General features: G+C 46.9%; 1 protein-coding gene across 4 annotated transcripts in view; it reads right to left on the reverse strand.

The window, feature by feature from the left end:
- Positions 1-16,302, reverse strand: part of LOC121591529 (mucin-17) — an 88,845-nt gene that overhangs the window by 50,961 nt on the left and 21,582 nt on the right. For all 4 annotated transcript variants that reach the window (XM_041912142.1, XM_041912140.1, XM_041912141.1 and 1 more), the window contains exon 3: positions 10,406-10,481. The gene's annotated coding sequence lies outside the window, so the exon portion shown is untranslated. The remainder of the gene's footprint in view (positions 1-10,405; positions 10,482-16,302) is intronic.

Raw genomic sequence — 16,302 nt, forward strand, 5'->3', positions numbered from 1 at the left:
CTTCAAATAACAGATTCTAAAAATTTTGTTAACATTATGTACAATCTCTGTTTGACTGCAAGAAGCTTGTTTGAATAATTTGAGCAACAGCTGTTGCAAAACATAAAGGCAAAATCGTGGGCAATGTCTAATTAGCAAATGTTGTAAGGGATATTAAAAGAACAAAACATTAAACATTGTAAAGGCTTGTAGAGGTCCCCTAAGAACTTTGTAACACACCATTTACAACAGATACACCTTTATAAACCTTATATTGTATCAATAACGGGGAGCGGTCCCGTGGTACAGTCGTCAACTCGAACGACTCAATAATATGCCCGTCATGGGTTCAAGCCCAGAACATTCCGGACCGTCCCCCCGTAGCAAGTCCCCCCGTTGACTATCCGGCTACGTGGTAATGAATTAAGTCTCGAAAGCCTGTAAAAGCCGGCATGTTCGCGTAGGACGTTACGCCAAATAGAAGAAGATTGTATCAATCTAGTTTCTATGCGAGTAATATTCGTAGGTATCTGAAAAAGAAAATTGTTCTCTACAAATCAATACAACAAAAATCAAAACGTTTTTCATCTCAGTGTAGTATGATTTCAAATCAACCTTTACCGTTGCTGATTGGAAGTATTGTTTCCTTTTATGTGTACAATAAAAAATACACATTACTATTTAAGTTCCATCACCATCATAGGATGATTTATCGGCCAACAATGGTTTTCTCTAATCCATCCCTCCAAAAAAACCTATAATATTCCAATTTTTCCACCCCAATCCCGTTATGATTTAATTACACCGGGACTGGCATTAGCTCGTTAATAGTCGTTGTGATCCGGCCGTACATTAAAAGCAGATCATACACATTGTACAATTCCATGGATTAGCCTTGCGGTCACGGCTCATCTGTTCCGTAATCGGGTATACACGCGAGAAGGTTCGGTAGTATAGGGTGGCCCACACAGGGTAGAAACGGCATGCGGGACCTCATATTCGCCTCATCAGCATATCGGATCGAAAACTGCCTCGAAAACACGATTCCTCTAAAACCACTCTCGTGTGGTCGTCTGGCCGTTTTTTCTCCCACTTCGAGCGGAGGTCAAACAAGCCGGCTCGTGATCGTGCCAACTGGACTGGATCTCGTCCCTCGTAAGCGTTGGTGCAGCATCGGTAGTTCTCACATCGGTAGGAGCCATCACTTTGAAGGGGGCTCCCCAAAGGTGGGATGGCAAACCCTTGCAAGCAAACTACTCATTAGCATTGCTTTCAAATATACAACCACCAACATCGGCACCGGCAGCATCCCCGGATGGAGAAATGTTTCGGTACATGCAATTGTTATGCACGATGGTGTAGAGCGGGACACCCGCGCACACTGACGGCCCAGCCGCAAGCGTCGAAACAGTGTTTACCCAATTGATTAGGCCAACCTGGTAACGTCTGCCTGCCTGCCTGTCTGCCTGCCTACCAGGTGCTTCACGGAAGACGAAGGGCCGTACAATTTCCATCGCACAGCGACAACCGGTGGTTTCGATTTCATCAAACATACACGATCTCACTTTCGAAACGCCATCCTTCAAGCCGTGGTGAAGGGCTCTCCGCACGATTGGGTGGCAGCAGGCGCATCTTCACCCGGTAGGATGCTATCGATTGCGCTCGCCGGATTGGCACGCCACGGTTTTCGGAGCTGTCCGAGGTGATCCGACCGATTTGACCCGACCCAGCGGCGACCACTGGGACGTGTGTTTGTGATGTCGGCCGCTTTGGCGGCTCCCGGGGTTTGACTCGGGGTGAAAGGCAGCAGCGTTCGATCAGTTCGGCGGTGAGGTCAATGAGAATTAACACCGGCGCGGGCCCTAATGAGAGGATGGGTGGATTTGGCTGGTATGATCGGCGTTAATCTATGTTGGCGCTGGTGCACGTGCGCCCAGCCGCGCTTGTCGATAATTTACGGGTTCTTTGGACGAGCGAGGCCCCGAAAGCCTTCGAGAGGAAGATCAGCTGAGTGCGATTTATTGCTAGCGAAAACGCCAACAAACTCCCTTGGTATGGAGGTTTTTTTTTGGAGCGGGATCTTGATCGGTGTGCCACGGCTAGCACTTAAGTACCTCATTAAAGGATAGCTTAAGCGCCTGTACAAGTCCTGCGGCGCAGGTTGGACCACTGCGGTTGGCCGCTTAAGGAAGTGTTGGAGAAAGTGCTGGCAAACTGCTCGCGGGAAGGAGCGGTTTCGCAACAGCGTTGAACAATGTTGCCGATTCAATTTCAGATAAAACTTACCCATCCCATTGCAGTGAGAAATTGTATGCAAAAAGAGTAACCGAACGCCAAACATGTAAGACGTGTGAGAGCAGCACTGGGACTGAGCTGCTTTCCGCGGTTTGGGCGATGATTTATGGGTGAAAAGAGCTCGTTGCGCGATTGTTACCAGGGTGCTGGTGAACTATTTATCTTCATTAGGCGGAGAGGAAGATGGCAGACTCCCAACAAAGACCTCCGGCATGGGACCGAGCGGTGGAAGCTTTTGGCAAACTGGGCATGTTGTTTCAATTCATCATGTTGTCGTGGTGGCGTTAAGGCGCGCGTGATTCATGTACTTTCAAATCGAATGGTGAAATTGAGTTTGTTACTGTTGCTTCACTTCGATAGGCCATAAAAGGACGATGCCAATTAGCGTCGCTGGTGCTTCTTGATTAGAATGCAAGAAAGCATGACAGTGCGGCTTAGGCTAAGAATGATTGAGGCAACGGCAATATCGTATGGAAGCTTTCCTTCTCATAAGCTGCCCCAGTTTTGATGATTCGCTTTTGTTGTTTATTTCTCTTACACGTGATACACACACACATGATCCAATGTTCCAGCTGAACAAGGATACTATTGTAGCTGTAGATCAAGTACCGTTTGTACCCTGTGGGTATAAAGAGCAAGATTAATTGAGTGTAGTTTACACACCCGTTGGATGCAATAAATCACTCCCGAATCACCCGCCAATGACGCAGCTCTTAACGCTGCCCTTCTGTTCCGCTGCGGCTCCAGCTTAGCGCAACGCTAAGCACCGCCGGCCGATCGTTTCGTGCGACGAAAGTTCACACCGATGGCGGGCCACTCAACGCCAACCATGAGGGTGATCTCGGGTGTGTGTTGTCTAGGGGTGTCCCGGTGTCGTGGTGATCGAACGATATGTAGCACCGTTTGTGTACTACGAGCTGCAGCGAGAGCTATTGCTGTCCCCCAATCAATGACTCCCGGTTGCGTTCCACTGGCATCGGGGGATTTCATGACGTTGTGTAATGGGGAGTACTCACGTGTAGCAGCAGCAGCAGCAGCAGCAGCAGCAGCAGCAGAATCCTATTGGAAGTGTGTGCTGAGTGCGTGAAATCTGGTGCGCCACGATTGGAGCTCCGAGGCGACCACTTGAGAACGATAACATCTTGAGCGATCTTAGACACAAGGGGACAACTGACAGGGCGATCTACTGCAGTTGCTGGGTGTTTCGTGGATTAGGTGATCGGTTGAAAATTGTTTTGTACTATTTACTGGGGACCATACCAGGGGACCGTCTGGAGTGATGCATACATTCGGAACCAAGATCGGGTTGTGTGAATCGATTATGCTACGCTAAAGGGCGGCCACATTACAACGCATAATGTGTCGGGGATGGTTTCCAATTACATGTGTTATTGTTATTTGATATAGAGAGCGCCGTTACAGATCGTGAGATAAACATATGTTTCTTAATGTTTCCTTTCTCATCCGCGTCCGATTGAAACGCGTGTCATGCTTTGCATAAAGTGTCAATCTCGTTTAACGCGAGCACGTTGAGCGAGTTAAATAATCCGTGTCAAAGAAACCACGAACAAAATTACGTAAAAGATAGTACAAATTTATTGTTTCATTATTGCGATTATGATTGCCACACTAAAATGCAACCTTCACCACCCAACGCAGCAGTGAGTTTAAATTAAATTTCACATAATAAGTTCACTTCACGACTTACAATACTGTCGCGTATTTTCCCACTAAAAGCTAGGAAAAGGAGCAGCCCCTTAGCGTCAGATAAGAGTAAAACGCGCAGCTGGCAGAGATCGCGCGCCCCAGCGGCCCCATTTTCGAAAGTTGTCCACACGGATTAATGCCAAAAAGTAGCCGCGCGCCCGGGCCCGTTAAAAATCGAACCGGATGACATCGTGTTTTCGTGTTTCGATTTTATTGTTGGTTTCGTTGCGCGTTGCATTAATGCAAATAGCAAAACAGAAATTGATCCACTGACACTCTAACCTAATTTGCCCGATAGCCTCGGCACCCATTGCTCAGATGTATTGGCAAACGGCACGTGTGTGTGTGTGCGCGTTGCGAACTTCAACTTCCCGGGGTATGTGTTGCCCTTTCCGTCGTCTTCTTTCTTTACCGTGAGCGGTTAATTTACATTTGACCCATGCCACACACACTTCCCCACTGGACCATCATTCCCTTTCACATCTTTTGCTATGCTTTTTTCAACCATACTTCCGATTCTCGTTTCCTCTCGCTCTCCAGAGCGTCCCTACAAATCGCAAGCAAGCAACGACGGAAGCATTTAAACGATAAAGCCACCACATCGAATCATAACTCTTTTACTTCCACGGACACAGTCTTGATGTGTGTATGTGTGTGTGTGTGTGTGTGTGTGTGTGTGTGTGTGTGTGTGTGTGTGTGTGTGTGTGTGTGTGTGTGTGTGTGTGTGTGTGTGTGTGTGTGTGTGTGTGTGTCAATGAATGAAAGGGTTTGGAAGTTTTGTGAAACGGAAACCGCGTAGCAAAACCCACTTTTAAACCGCGCACTGCACTGTCTTCGAAAAGATCATCACCGTCACCGACGTATCACACCGCGCCCCGTTCGGCACTTCCTGACGCGTGAAGTGATCGGTGGCGTGACGAAGAACTTTTCCTCCACTCTTCCCGCTCCCTCCTATTTCCGGCCCCGATCGCGTTGCCGGTGCGTCTTTCGAAAGGGCATTGTTTGCGTACGCGAGTCAGCAAATTGCTGACGTCCCTTGGAGCGCGAATATCACACGTGGGACAGCACCGAACCGAAGCCCTTCCCAAACCCCGCGGGGCGGGCGTTGAATGAAGCTTTGTCGGTGGGCAAGAGCAATGCAAATATAGCATTTGCTTGATGCTTTGTGTTGCTGGTGTGGATACCCGTTGGCGACAGTTGCAAGTTGCGAGGCTATTTGCCTACCGAGTGTCGCTCATCGAGGTATGGTAATGATGGTAAAGGAAGGAAGCACTTGCATTCTAAGTAGGAAGTGTATTTAAGTAATTTTCGTTTTGAAAATAGCATCAGCACACTTCACTTATTTAATGTGTTGTTTTTCATGAAGAACAGGTGAAAATGAGCTATTTCAAGCTATGCTGGTAACGTAGATATGGTTGAAGAGCTTTGTTGTTTGAAAAATGAATCTAGAAATTAAACTGAGTCAGCAGATTTGTGCAATCATTAAATCTCAATAATTATTGAATTTAAATCCTAAGCACAATAAATCTTTCTGCGTACTAGACAAATTATTGTAGAATTGAATCAGACTGATGAAAGTAATTAAAAGAATCATTCTGATTGGTAAGTTCATTAAATTAAAATTGTACAACCATAAAAATGAGTAAGATCAAATAGAGTTGAAAATTTGAAATTGTTTCTAATGTTATAACGTCAAACTGTTCAATTAAATGCTCATTAAAGTCTTAACCTGCCACCAGCACATCTTCTCCTGTCTGAGCAGCACAGTTTAGAAAGGCATTTGCAATGAAACACTGGTACACGAGCTACGGCCATAGTTCCTATTCTTGTGCATCCATAAATTTGCTGACGCAAAGCGTGACGCATATCGTATATTCTTCTCTGCTGGAAGATGGATGCATTGCTCCCATCCTATACCGGCTTCGTTTTGAACACGTCATCAGCCCCATAATCTTTCGGTATTAACGGCACCCAGACTCCGGCAAAGACGCGTTTGTGCAACTGCACTTTTTTCCCTCATTTATTTCCGTTCACGCTGGTTGCTGAGTTTTAAAAGCCGGAGGCCAAATTTATGATTCATCAACCATTCTGAGCCACCGGTACAATGCATTGGATAGAGGTTTTTGTTTGGAAAAGTATTTGTTTTCGATTTAAAACAGTAACTAGCGCACAGTGAGTAAACGTACACGGGGGAAGAGATGGTAATTTTAGAAGAGGGTGACATTTCTTCCGCCAGGCTAATGGATTGGAAGGTAAGCGGGGTGCATACACATGATCGCGATAGGGAGAAGAAAGAACATTTCAAAAGAGTAAAAATAAACACAACTGCAGGAAGAGAAAAGTGTGTGAAGGCAACAGTGTGTGTGTGTGTGTGTGTGTGAAATTTGAATTCATTTTGGTAACCTCAAAGTTCAAGAGCAATTTCCAAAAGTTGGAATGAACATACTCAACCACGTCGAGTTGATTGGAAATAACACTGGGTGCCATGTTCGGGCGTTGTGTTCGGTAAACAGTTGTCGTTTCCTTTTCCAGATGATTGTTGAAAAGGTCAAATTAAATTGTTTTTTGTTTCGTTGATTCGTTTCAAATTAATTCCGTTTTTGTTGGTTGTTTTATGTAACTAATTGCTCGCTGTTTTAAATTGAGCCAGTGTCCAGTTGTCAGTTCAATGCTGTCCGATTAGTTAAGCGTTTCTGCTATCATCGGTTTTCATTTCGCATTTGCACACACCCGTCATAATGATTTTTATATTTCTTCGAACCCCTTTTTACGGGGGAAAGGAGGAGGCACAGATTAAAACATTCATCTCACCCTTCGGACAAGTCTTACGGGTAACGGAATGAAGTGTCAAGCTGTTGATAGTGCTGAGAAAGTTAGCCCGCAGGAGGAGTGGCGAGCTCGCGCCTGTGCTGGAGGAGTATTAATATCAGTTGATCGGGAGGGCACGCCGGGGACCGTGCTCACTATCAAAAAACTCCTTCAACACTGGCTCAAGATCATAAATTATACGATTTGTGTTTAGCACAGTCGAACACTCGCGGTCACGTTAACACCGGTCGCGACTGAATCGCACCGGGAGTCGCCCATTCCGATACCAACTTCCAGTGGAAGTGATCTTCGGTGGGAAGAGCGCGCCACAAACGCGTGATATCGTGATCTTGCCCGGGTTTGTTTTTCATTTTCTTTCCCTTTCCTTCTCACACACACACTCTGGCTGCTAGTCTCGTGTCTGTTTGTCCCTTCATTCCCTAAGGGTCTTCACCGTAAGGTTCGTGAAAGTGAGAGTTCCGTGGCGGTGTTTATTTTCGGACCCGCCTGCACCAGGGGTCAGACCGCAGCCCTCCCTTCCATTCCCGGACAACCCGGAGCGTGCGCTACGCCACCGCTGGACGGACGTAATTAAGCATGCGCCACAAAACGCACTCGGTGTCGTTTTATGATGCGGCCACGCCGCAATACGGCGGAAGACGGAAGAAAACACACACGGGAGATGAGGTGATTTGAGGGTTTATGGTTGAATGAAACAAAATCGAAAGTTATGGCAGCCGGGATGGATGGATTCCCTTTTTGTGCCGGATCGAAGTCGCGTCGATCATCTCCGTCGGTTTCTTGGTATGTGCGCACGGTGAACTTTCGTTCGAGAACGGGCTGGTGTTGGTTTCTTTTACGCGTTCCTAATGAAACACGCATTGATTTCCGTTGCGGTTTTTTGCTGCTGCTGCTGCTGCTGCGGCGGCTTGCTTTCTTTATCGATGGCGTGTCAAAACACGAATCAAGCGGTTTTGAAAACGTCGATAGCCATTTCCCTAGGGTGCACGTGTGCGTGATGGTCGCGTGGAGCAGTGTTTTCCATGTGGATCTATCAGATTGTATGCAGTGGATCAACATCGTTATGGATGCGTACCGTTTTGTTTGAGCGTGGTTAAAATGTATTCAAACGTGATAGATGATTGAATCGTAAAGTTGTGAAGATGGTGTCTAGGATTTATTTATGGGGAACTGGTTTTATAATGTGTCTTAATATCGCAACGAAAAATGTATGATGATTAAAGTTTACCGTTGTGCCTAGCATACAAACATCATATCCTTTTTGTTTAGGAACAAAAGCATTTGAGCAAAAAAAAAAGAAAGTAGAGAAACTAAAAAAATAAAATTTAGGTATTAGTTTTGCTAGCTAAAATATTTATAAGTAGCGTAACGAACTTAAATATCAACCTAATTAACTAATTAACGATACGTTACCCGTGTAGTACACATGTTGTTTTGTATTCTTTTTGAATGATCATAACATCAAAGATAACAAATAAAAACTAACTGTTCATTTCAATTCAAACTTTAATGGTTATTTTCTACGAAAACTGCTGGAAAAACAAATCACCCCGACATGATCGCTATGAGTCAATAAATAGCGAGTAACATCCATCCATATTCTTACGTCGCCATCGATGATGGATTGGACAGCTCTCGCTCGGTTATTCATCAATCACGTTCGCCGATCATTGCAGTGCGAGAAAAGAAACGCAAGCTTCCAAAATCGGAAAATCAAAAACATGATCTACAACACTCGACTACAACGCATCGGGCCAACGCTTGACTGAGGAGGTCTGCCCGCTTTCATCATCCCGTCCCATCCTGCAGCCTTCAGGTCGTCGCATCGCCCAACTTTCTCGCCCATTGTATAATTTCGGACACCGATTCCACCACAGCCATCCTAACGATTGCCATCAAATTTTATCGATTCTGATTAATGTATCTCCCGCACGGGGTGGAATCTTCGACCTGGGGCCGGAAGATCGGTTGCATAAGGAGGCGATGCGATCGCTATCGAGGCCCGGGCGCCAGGCGGAACTGGTGGTTTTTCGATTGGTACAATTTCAGTTGGAATTGCAGCCCTACCCTACCTCACAACGGGCCCTTTTGACCGATTGGACCGAAGGGTATCGAATTGTCGATCGGGTGCTTGTTTTGCCCGTTCGTTCGTTGGCGCTTTGTGTTTGTTGCGCATTGCGAAGCAGCAAAAGTCCTTCGCTTTGGGTCGATCTGGCCGAGAACAGCGAGCGGGGTTCCCGCGTGCCCGCGAGAAAAACGATCGATGATTTGGATATCGACGGATTCGCTAATCTTGCGTGAATCTTCTTCCTTCCTGTGTGTCGGAACGGTGTGCCCAGAGCAGGGCAGGTTCGCTTTGTGTTCGCGCACCTCTTCCGGTGCGCATGGTGCTTGACACCGTTCCGCACGGGGAGGGAAGGAAGGGCCCCGTGGCTGTCTAATCGTCCGGACGATTAGTGGAAAATTTAGCTTCCCCTGTTCGGCGGCCGGCTGGCGATCGCTCGCGGAAACGGAGATGGCAGGCCGGGGTTTGTCGGGAAGACCCAAACGAACGATTAATTGATTGCATGACAAATTACTTCCCTCCCGGTGAGATGTCCCAGAATGTCGGCGATCGATCGATCGGGCCCGATCATTCGTGCTCTGTGTCGGTGTGGTTTGGCAAGATTGAGCCAAGATTGAGATATCGGCATATCCGGCTGGAGTGTATTCGCTGCTCCAGCCTCCGAACCCTGGCGGTAGTTTTTGCTTTTGCTTTTCTAACCACCTAACCGTTCGTCCCGGCCGGTGTTGCAGTTTCGTGCCGATCTCTTGCCCCCGTTCCCGGTACTGGTGGTAAAGGGCTACGGTGTAGAATTACCTGCCGCACGTTCGCAGGCATTCGTAGCCGCGGCGGTCCGTGGGTTTCTCTAAACGTGACTTCTTGAAGCGAAGGCTCTCACGGTTTTCGGTTCGCGGGTAACGCGTATGCAACACGATACCGGCGACCGGTTGCGGTGGAAATTCAATGCGCTGCGTGGCGTAACGAGGTGCCGGGAGGGGTGGTAGATGGGGAGCGAATGGTTGGCTGTGACACATTACGGTCCGTCTAACATTTGGACCACGATTGACGCACGTTTGGTGCGAGCTGGCTGGAATGGATGGCCTCGTGTGCCGAAAGGGCCGCAGAGGGGTCTGGGTATGCGGGTTTTACTTTTCATTTTGTGCAACGCGCAAATTAAAGTAAACAAATGCAGTATATAGTCACGTGCGATCGTAAAATTAGAAAGATTGTTTATTTTTGACATCTTTTATTTGTTGGTTTAGATGCCTTAGAGGCCGTTTAGAGGTCACATTGAGTAGGGACGTGTAATATAGAATGATAACTGCACTCCGATTCGAGCTTACCACTAGGAAAGGCTTGTGGGCTGCTCAAAAATCGTATGAGTTTAAATTCAAGCTTATCTATACAATTTTAGATACTAAAATTCCCCTAATTTTTTGCGATTTAGGAACAAAAATTTGAATGTTGATTACTTATACATTATAATTATGTAAAATATTTCAAATAAGGTATTTTTTTAAAGTAAAATAACTTTAGAGAACTTAGTCTTACCTCAAATTGCGGTGTGTTCATTCAACTTTTTCTGCTAACATCCCGTACCTTTTATTAACCTTTCTAAAGCTTCCTCCTGTAAAGAAATATAGAAAAAAAGTTAATTTCTATCGATTCAAACTCCCACGAAAAACAATTATGTTAAAATTTTATTTTCAAATAAATACAGACAATACACAATTAAATTACGAAAAACATAAAAACAAGCAAAAACCACTAAACGTATGATCAAACATAACAGAACATATAAAGCGTGGAAGAAACCGCGTACAGCGTTTCCTGCAATTTTGCTGGGAAAATTGTGACAACGAAAAACGGGTTCCGTAGTAAATCCGGTAAGCTTCACCCAAAACCGTAACCAGCGTCTGCTGCCCGCACAGCAACGGCCAACAATCGCACGCAGCGCAAAAACGTCCGCAGTGTTTGTTTGTAAAGGCCAGCGGGAAAAAGGCGATGGAAAACAATAGGAAATAATCAACTTTTTCCTTCCTTTTGCGCTCACAAGTTTGCCAGTGGCGTGTGGTGTGCGTGCAAAGAAGTCGACTGGGAACGATGTGTTTGCCCGGTGCGGGTGATGTAAACACTTCCAAAATCACATTTTCTGATTACTTCATTTACGAACGAGTGGGGGCGATTCAAAGCCCCCAGCGGCTGGCGAGTAAATTGCAGCGTGCCGCGTAGTGGTGTTTAAAGAACTGACCGTGGGTGTGATGCTTGAGCGGATGTTGGGATGCGGAGGATCGGCGGAAGGTGAGGTGAAAACGGTACCAGAAAAACCTTCACTTTCATCTTTCTTCTTTCCTCGGTTTAATGCCCGCTCTCCCCCTAGGGCAAGGTTCACCTGGGATGACAGGCGGATGGTGGAAATTGCTTAAACGAGCCAGTGGCACCAGGGCTGCAGATCGTCGTAAGGTCCGGGAAAATTATAGTGATGGGGCAGTGGTCGAGCCCGGCTGCTCTAGTCCCCTGATGGAAGCTTAAGCCTTCGAAAAGTACAGGGCCTTTGTTTTGGGGTAGTGCTGAAAAGCAGGTTACAGACACGGGTAGGGCAGGCATTTAGAGTTCCCCGAAAAGGTGGAACTGTGGTAGGTTGCCCAATTTCAGCGATAAGCAAGACAAAGTGTTCAAATAAATATAGTGACAGGTTGAGTAGTATGACACCAAATTGTATGCCTCATCGATATAATGTGTACCGATAAAGAATCAGGAAAATCGACATACAGCGGGACCGTGTTCCGGGAACTTCACGGACTGGCGCGGATCATTATCGGCTAAGGGATATACGATGAAGGTAAATCTACCGATCGCTACCGGAGGTCCACCATTTTCTGGAAACCTTGCGTCAGCGATACCGATGTCGTTCGAGCTCGCGCCAGAGCCTGTGGGTTCCCAGGTGGGCGATAAGTATGATCATTAACCACCTTGTTGATTACTCCCACAATCGATATTAGGTTAGCAATGCAGAGCCGGCAGTGTGTTAGCGGTCTCGTTAGCGGAAGAGAAAAATAGCACCGAAGGCTAAACGGGACGGCCTGGGATGGTCGTCGCAGAGGGAGAGGAATTAGAAAGGTGGACTAGCACCGGGTACTCCACTTCTGGAGCGGTTGAGTGAATTAGAAAAGAGCGAGCAAATGATAGCTTTCATCGATGCCCGACAGTTTGGGATTTGTTGTTACGTTTTTGCTTAAATGATTGTTTTGATAATATTGTGCGCTATTTGGGGCCACCATGTTTTGGATTGAATTAGAAATTCATAGTACTCTTCTATGTGAAATGTATTTACATCATTGCAGCTCAAAGCGTGAAATAATGTCCAAACAAGTTCGCTTGTTCAACAGATGTTGGAAAATAAAGCTAAATAAAATGTACCCTAAGAAACTGCAGAAATCCTGGTCACGTCACCATCTCTTTGTTTATTGGAGTGATTACTTTTAAGGAAAGTATAACCACGCATGAGTAGCTTGTCTCTTTTTATGTTTGCTGTGGTAATGCTGATGTAGGTTCGTAAACATTCTTCCACAAGCAACCCCGATTGTGAGCCTACTTATTGCGCCATCTCATCGAACCGTAGCCGTGGCGAAGGGCGATCTGTTTTCAAAATTAAATCACCCATCTAAACTAAAGCATGGATGAGTTGCGGACTTCCACTAGCACCTTCAATGGCGTACAAGACGATTCCCTTCCTCGAAACGATACCACAACACTTTGGCGGTTCCGGATGTCCAGTATTCGATACGCACAAAGCACTCTAGGATTGATGAAAACTTCAAACTTTTATTGGAAACAAGCGTTTGTGTGGCTTTGAATGAAACTTTCTGGAAGAATTCATGCAAAAAAGCCTCTTTTCAAGAGAAATTAGATCTCGCTCGTACGAAAAACCACACTCATTCCGTTGCGTGTGCGTCGTGTTTGTGAGTAAAACTTGTCGACTGTGTTTTGCGAAACGTTTCCCGCGGCACATTTGCGATTCGTCTTCAGGGAGAAATGAAAGGAAAGGAAAAAAACCCCACTGAACACCAAACTGGTGTGTTTGAGAGTTATTGAATGTGCTACCCCCTGAAGCGAGGGTGGAAAAGGTTCGCTAGCGATCGAGCCGGAGCGGTGAAAATCGTAATTTCATCGCATCACTACGGTTCGATTAACGATAAACAAAGTTGTCACGACTTTTCGCCGCTGCCGCTGCCGGCAGGGCGAAAATCGAACCGATCCTTCTTTGGAAGAGAAAGAGGGAACAAACGTGTGTGTGTGTGTGTGTGTCGAGAGCGCGCGCCATTGGAACGCATCCGTTCCGGGTGCGGCTAAGAGCGAAGGCTATGCGCTAGGCGCCCATGCTCTCGAAAGTGTAGCGTGACATGCTCGAGGGGTCCTCTTGTATTTCTGTGGTCCGTCCCAAAAATAGTTCCGGTGACGATCGTGAACCAGTGTGCTTGAGGGAGCGAGGGAGGAAAGGGAGAGTGTAATGTGCTCCCCCACATTGGTGGTTTATTGTGTGGCGCAGGGTAATGATCGTTCGTACCACCATTATGAGGACCGAAAAAGTGGTTTGCCAAGTGGCGACCGAAGGCAAAGGCGCTCGATTGTCGGTCTCTTTGGCAAACCGATCCTTACACTGTTCCCCAAAACATAAAACAGAGAGCAATGGTATGAGACAGTTTAGAATTCATTACGGAACACTCATGTTTGCCCGGCAAACCAAGCACACCGGAGGCTAGGACAGAGTGCTTGTACTACGCCACCACCAGCAACACTGCCAGCCGGAGGTAAATAAATTCGACGGTTTAATATTCGTACATGATTTAATTATGCGCCTTTATCGGGTCCATTTCGTGACTGGCACCGGTGGAACAAAGCGAAGAGTGTGCCATAATTTCCCAGGAATGTCGCACGACTTGCAAACACGAGGTTAGATAGCTCGAGAGAAATGTTGCTGTTTGAGTTCTCCAGGAGGAAGTCGTAGTCGTTGTGAGGGCACTTTTCACTACCATGCAAACTTAGGCCCCTTGGGTTAGGTTAAGCTAGGTTGGTGGCTGTATATTGATATGAAAATTGAAGAATCAATTGCAAGCCTGATACTTATTCGAAGATGTTAAGCATGGCAAAAAGGTGTGCAGACTCATTGCAGTATAAACCCATCGAAAGTGTAACGTTAGACATACATTGGTCAACAAAGCACACAGCACAAAGCAAATTCGTGGTTAAACAATGATTTCTTGGTGTAGATAATATGCTACCCAACTCTATTGGAGCACCGGTCATAAAGTAAGAGTCCCCCCAAAGTCCGAAAACGGGTCCATTAAATACGACGACTGCAGGAAGTTGCCCGGCGATTACCGTTTGCCTGCGGCACTCGCGTGAAGAAACGCAAAACGGGCCGCCCTCTTGTGTGGCTGTGTATCTCTTGTTTTTGTGTCCTCCGGTACATGATCCTCTTGTGTCGGACTGTCTAAAGTCTGCAGGAGAAATTGTCCACGGAAGGTTTGGATTTTTTTCAAGCAGTGATGGCAAACAGCAAAGCGGAGTAGCGTTTTGTAGCTGTGAGTAGTCCCGTGTTGGGTAGCGTAAGGTAGCCGCCGAGTCAGTCGCCCAGCCAATACCGGGCCCTTTGTCGGTTGTGCCCCGGTCCCCCACCCCAGATCGGGTCGTGTTGTTTTCTTGGACCCCTAATAAGGGCACGCGGAATAGCAAGGACCATTACGATGAGTCGCTACCAGTCGACGGCTGGTGGTGGCTGGAGACTTGCAATTTACGCCCCGCGCAAGTGAGTTCGTTCGGGCGTGATCGTTACAGAAGCCACAGACGACATCATCATCATCGCCAGCGGTGGTGGGTACGGATGGGTCCAGGTTGAGGGTACCGTCGCAGATGCGCACGCGTATGGAGATGATGGGTCGACCACCTTCGATGCGTCCACTTTCTCGATGCTCAATTTACGGACATTGCAACCCGACCGATGGCGTTGTTTTTTTATTGGGTGCTCCGAGCGCTGTGATTGAAGCACGTGACTCACTGCCGGGCTTGGTTGGGCAGTGGTCGTTACCAGGACGGGTCAGTCCTGGAATGCACGCAATAGAAGTTGGTTGTTGGCGGTGGCGGCAGGAGGAGTCAGCGCCATACATGATGATGATTATTAGCTTTGCTCTGTGCGTGTCGTGAATCTGGAGAGGAATATGTTTTTTTTTTCATTTCTTTAACACTACAAAACTATCATTTGCTCTTTGTGCGAGTTTTGCCAAATCATAAATTGGCACACACACACACACACACACACACACACACACACACACACACACACACACACACACACACTGAGCGGTCGTGATGGCTGAAACTTCCAGTGATGAGCTCGAACGTGAATTTAGACATGTCGCGAAATGTCGCGAAATGTCTCAAAGGTTATGGCATCCTTTTTAGCGGACGCACATTAGTTTTATGCGGATTTTAAGCAGTTCCTCTCAACTATCCACTTTTCTTGGATGGCGTAGAGCACACATAGAGCATGAGAAAGATCTCAAAAGATCACTGGAGACAACCGATGGCAGTGCCCAGATATGGCCACATGTTTTCGCCACAGTTTAAGCAATCAGCGAAGCGTCATCTTTGGTCGCTATCTAACTTCCACCGCTCCGTGCCTAAGCCATTTGTGTCCGATGACAAGCGGAAGGCGCACTGCCGCCCGGAGGGCATATCGAAATATGACACCGGAGTCCAACCCAGGGACCGGTAAGGCTCGGGCAGCCCGTCATTCCACCCTCGACCGTGTTCGTTCGTGAGCGAGAAAACTCGGAAGTGTTTACCGACTGCAGGCAGTTACATATCGTTACGGCGGGCTGTAGCGAAAGATGCTTCGGAATGGGGTGGAATAAAATGGTCTTTTACTTTCAGCACTGCGCGACAGAATTGGCGTTCTTCGCGCGGTTCCTTAAACACTTAACCGGTTGGGGTCAGCTCAAGGCAGGCGCATCACCACAGTGCGGGCTGGCGAACGGTTTTTTCGCCGATCGGGGAAGATGATGTGCGGGAACTTCAATCGCCGTTTCGGTAGGGTTTGTTTGGAGTTCGTCGCGGCAGAGTCGTGATATCAATTTTGGTTGCAGTCTGGTAGACTTGAGAATAATATTCAATTCAACGAACGAGCGCGTCGACCCTTGGGAAACTTGGGTTGTTGTGGGAAAATTGATTTTGTTTTTTTTCCGTATAATAAGACGATTTGTTTAACATGGCGACATTAGACGGTGTGGGTCAGCTCGAAAAGGGAAGGAAGGACCGTAGAAAGGCGATTATTATTTTTGACATTCGAGCGCAAAAAAAGGGTAAAGTTGAGAGGGTGGACAAACTTTCTACTGCTTTGGTAGTGTTTCCGGGGGAAGCGAATTTATTTTTGCACAAGTGGTACACAA

The sequence above is a fragment of the Anopheles merus genome, chromosome 2L, assembly GCF_017562075.2.
Source record: "Anopheles merus strain MAF chromosome 2L, AmerM5.1, whole genome shotgun sequence".
NCBI lineage: Eukaryota > Metazoa > Arthropoda > Insecta > Diptera > Culicidae > Anopheles > Anopheles merus.